Below are 4,771 nucleotides of genomic sequence, written 5' to 3' on the forward strand. Positions count from 1 at the left end.
AAGGAGCTCTATTTGGGTGGCACTTTGACAGATTTGCATGGAACGGGGGAGTCCCACACAGCATGGGACCATCTAGAGTTTTGGCAGCATGGAGGTCACCACCCAGTAGGGGAGGAAGGCAAAGGAACTCCTGGGAAAGGGGATCAGAGAAAGGGCTTACATATTTAAGTGATGTCCCTCTGCAGCCCAGCGAGGAATCTAAGGATCAGATACCTCCAAAAGGCAGTAGCTGAGTGTGGTCTTTATGGCTACAACGTTTATCTTTTCTATAGCTAGCAGATGTTGGATGCAGTTGCTCAGGTTATGCAAAGCAGGCAGGTTCCAAATGGCTAAAAATCTGCTTATTTGGACTGCATTTAAAACAATAACTATTGTGTAAATATTTGACTTTAGGTTGGAAGGCTTTCGAGCTAAGGAGTCCCAGCCTGCTGTTAAAAAATGAACAAGGCCAATGTACTGAGGCCAATATTGGGTACCATCAGAGCAAGGCCAGCTGTGGGTATCTGCAGACCACTTCAAATATTCTTTATTTGCATTTATTCTTATTTATATAATACCCTAGCCACCAGGTTAGAAGTTCCTCCAAACATACAGAGAAGCCACGACTCCACCAGGCAGACTGATGCCCAAGTCGCTTGTGCCTGCACACACTCAACTTCTGAGTTTGGGGTTTTGATCTGAGGATGCATTTTGGATGGTGATAACTGACCCTAGAAATGATTCCTATGTCATCATCCCTTCATCAGCACGAAAGCAGAAAAATTTAACATACAGACAAGAACTTACACACATATAAGAAGAATGGGTGGGGGAATATTTAATCTATCAGAATCTATGTGGCAATTTGAGTGACAGGTATGTATCTGCACAAGAGTACCTGTTGTTCCCTAGTAGTAAAATAACTTCACCAGCAGGTGGCTCTATGACATTAACTATTAGAGAAGATTGATCTCTTCCAAGTAGGGTTTGAAAGAGTATTGTAGTCCACGTTCTTTGTACTCTGATCACCAGCTCTAATAAGCCCAATGTAATTATAGATATCTATAATGACATACGCTGTATAAAATCCATTTAAAATGTAATCCAACAGATTCTTCCAAGCATCTGGAGAAATTCAGCACAACTAGATTAATATCACAGAAAGTACTAATTAACAAAATCTCTGCTAGGTAACCTACCCATTTCTGTCACCATAGAACATGAAATAAGTGAAGGGACTATCAATCATTCTGTATTATCAGACATAATATCCAACATCAAAGGTTTGGTATGTACGACAGCTGTCCTGAAAGTATCCAGCCACTGTTAATATAACAGACCATATTACACGGCTGGGTACTTTCTGGACAGCCTTATATACACATATAGATTAAATATTGTTTATTATTCTTTGATATGAAAGCATTCCAAGGCACAGATAAATAGTAAAATCACAAGCCGGGCGCGGTGGCTCAAGCCTGTAATCCTAGCACTCTGGGAGGCCGAGGCAGGAGGATTGCTCGAGGTCAGGAGTTCGAAACCAGCCTGAGCAAAAGCAAGACCCCGTCTCTACTGTAATAAATAGAAAGAAATTAATTGGCCAACTAATATATATATAAAATTAGCCGGGCGTGGTGGCGCATGCCTGTAGTCCCAGCTACTCGGGAGGCTGAGGCAGAAGGATTGCTTGAGCCCAGGAGTTTGATGTTGCTGTGAGCTAGGCTGACGCCACGGCACTCACTCTAGCCTGTGCAACAAAGCGAGACTCTGTCTCAAAAAAAAAAAAAAAAAAAATTAAAATCACATCCAAGGGATTTCATTTGGAGATCTGAAAGTCTTTGCCATGTCTGTAGGCAGAGGGCCACACGGCAGGGACAGAGCCATTCTTTCCTTCTCTATCTGTTGTTAGTTCTTAAATTCAGGTCCGGGTTCTGTCCTCAGGCTCTTTTATTTTCACACCATATTTTCTCCTTGTAAACTCTCCTTACTTCCTATTAACTCACCATCATCAGTGCTCATTCTCAAAGCCCTATCTCTAGCATTCCCATGCATCACTTCTTAGAGGTCTCACTACCTCCCAAACTTAAAATGTTAGAAATTGGACACATCATTTCCTCTTTCCAGCAAACCAGTTCCTCCTCTCATTGTCCTATTTCTGTGAATGGTCCCCCATCTTTCCCGCTCTTCAGAGTTATTATCTTTGACTCTTTCCTCCCTTCTCCTACCTCCAAATTCAGTCTTTCTCTAAGTCCTTTCTATTCTATATCTGTAAAGTGTTTGAATCTCTTCAAACTATTTCTCAGACACTTACTATAACATACAAGGCACTGGGCCCTTGGTGCCAGTCTTTTCATTCTTTTGCCAGCACTGAAACAATACTAATGAAGCAATATGTATCTATAAATTGAATTACCCAAACTTTAGTTTTTAACTTAAAAGAAACTACTACAGTTGGTTTTCAATTCTTTTTGCAACAAGAAATAATTTTAGCATGATTTCAGTATTAAATACTATAACGGAGAGTAATTATACAAGATTTGAAATTGCCGAATGGAAATCAGGCCTCTTTAGGAAAAGCAGGGTGGTTGCTCTTGAGCACCGTGGAAGGCAGTGGTTCTTCTATTTTACCGTGATAGTAATCATCTGGGCAAGATTATTAAAATGCAGATTCCTGGGGTCCATTCCCAGATACTCTGATTCAGTAGATCTGGAAAGGGGCTAAAGAATCTGCATTTTTAAACAAAATAATGTAAGGAGCATTTTAAGAAACAGTCATATATTAATAGAAGAAATTCTAAGTACTTAACATAAAAATGAAAGACTGCCCTGACATGGTTAAGTTGCTTTAGACAACCACTCTTAGTCACCTAATTTGTATTTGATCCTATAAATTCTCTCTCAATTTTCTAAAATAGAGTTGCCTAAAATTCTGCCTGTAGATGCCTATATCTTTGGTTTCTGGTTTTTCCTCAAGTTTAAATTTCAGTCTTGGTAGAAGTAACACCTTAGGCCAAATCAGTTATTCCCACCTTACTTCATGTGTGTTCATGAGATTCTGTTGCTGGGAGATCAGGAAGCAGAGCCAGTTTCTAGGATGGAGAAAGAGGGGACAAGCCCAAGCTGGGGCTAGGCTCGGTGGTTCAGATCCATTTCCCCACTGTAGACAGAGGCTTTGGCAGTCTGAGGCCCAACTGCAAATTCTAGTTGAGGAATACAGTGGGCTAGGTGACCCAAGACCCTGCCATAGGGTTCCAAGTGTAGGCTCTGGCCACTTGTGGCCTACATGCTGGCTTGGGGTGTGGCTGAGTGAACTGAGCTAAAGCATGGGACCAATGAGACAGACAAACCTAAGGAAAGAAACAGGGGATGGTCACTTGGCTTTCTTTATGATACACTCTAGCCCTAGTTCTGTATGTTCTGGACAATTTTCTATGGTTAGTTTAAGTGCCTGACAGAACTGCAAAGCACGATGCTATAAACTCCCTCATTTCCCCATCTTTAGGATTTTATTGAACTTTGTTAAGGTTCTAAACAAGCAGGAGTGTCTCAGAGGCCTGTGTGTAGCCTTCTCTCTTATATTTCATAAACAAAATCAGGAGAAGCAGTGACCAGCGGCTCTTGGAAATTCTTCTGGGACTTGTCCAGCCTATTTTATGGACATCATTCAAACTTGGGGTTGTCATACAATGTTATATAGTTTTACTTTTGAAAAAGTCACAGTGAATCCTGATGCCACTCAAATTGAGTCGTAAGAGAATAGTTTTTTTATTTGTTTGTTTTTGAGACAGAGTCTCACTCTGTTTGCTGGGCTACTAGAGTGCTGTGGTGTCATCATAGCTCATTGCAACCTCAAACTCCTGGGCTCAAGCAATCCTCCTGCCTCAGCCTCCCCAGTAGCTGGGACTACAAGCCTCCGCCACCACACCTGCTTAATTTTTTCTATTTTTAGTAGACATAGGGTCTCACTCTTGCTCAGGCTGGTCTCGAACTCCTGAGCTCAAACGATCCTCCCACCTCCCAGAGTGCTAGGATTACAGGCATCAGCCACCACGCCTGGCCTTTGAGTCACAGGAGAATCGCTATGGTTCCTCCGTGGGTGCTGTCCACCAGCTTTGTTGTAGACAGACACACACTGTGGTATCCAATTGCCTTGCTACATCTGTAGGCAGATTTTGCTCTGAGACAGATGTGTTTGTGACTGGTGCCATTTATCTTTTCTTTTTTGGACTGATCTTGTAAACCACTTAATGCATTTTCTCTGCCTCAAACTGCATTTTCATATTTTATTTTAGTGTTTCAGTAACATTTAGTAGTTAGCAATATTTTAGTAAACTATGCTTTATTCATTTGACAACTATTTATTGAGTGCACTGTTTTAAGAGCTACAGATAGCAGCAGATAAAAATCATTGCCTTTATAGGGCTTACATAAAATTTATTTTAATTAATGTATTATGACATGATTATAATGTTTTGAACTTTTATGGAATTGTGATACCTCAATCCAATTTAGAATAAATGGTTAAGTTATATTGGGCTTTTTTTTTTTTTTGAGAATCTTAAATACAAAGCTGAGAAGTTGTATTTAATTGGATAGGAAATAGGGAGTCCTTGGAAGTTTTTGGTGAGGAGAATGCCTTCACTTGCGAGCTCCATGAGAGTCACACACAGATGGCCTTCGTGGTGTTTTCTGGCTAATTTTCACAGAGTTCCTCTCTTAGTGTACTTTCTTCTCACTCTGTCACTTACCTAGGCTTGTCAAATCTCTGAGAGCCCCAAATCAAAAAATCGAT

Source organism: Microcebus murinus, chromosome 15 (genome assembly GCF_040939455.1).
Source record: "Microcebus murinus isolate Inina chromosome 15, M.murinus_Inina_mat1.0, whole genome shotgun sequence".
Classification (NCBI taxonomy): Eukaryota; Metazoa; Chordata; class Mammalia; order Primates; family Cheirogaleidae; genus Microcebus; species Microcebus murinus.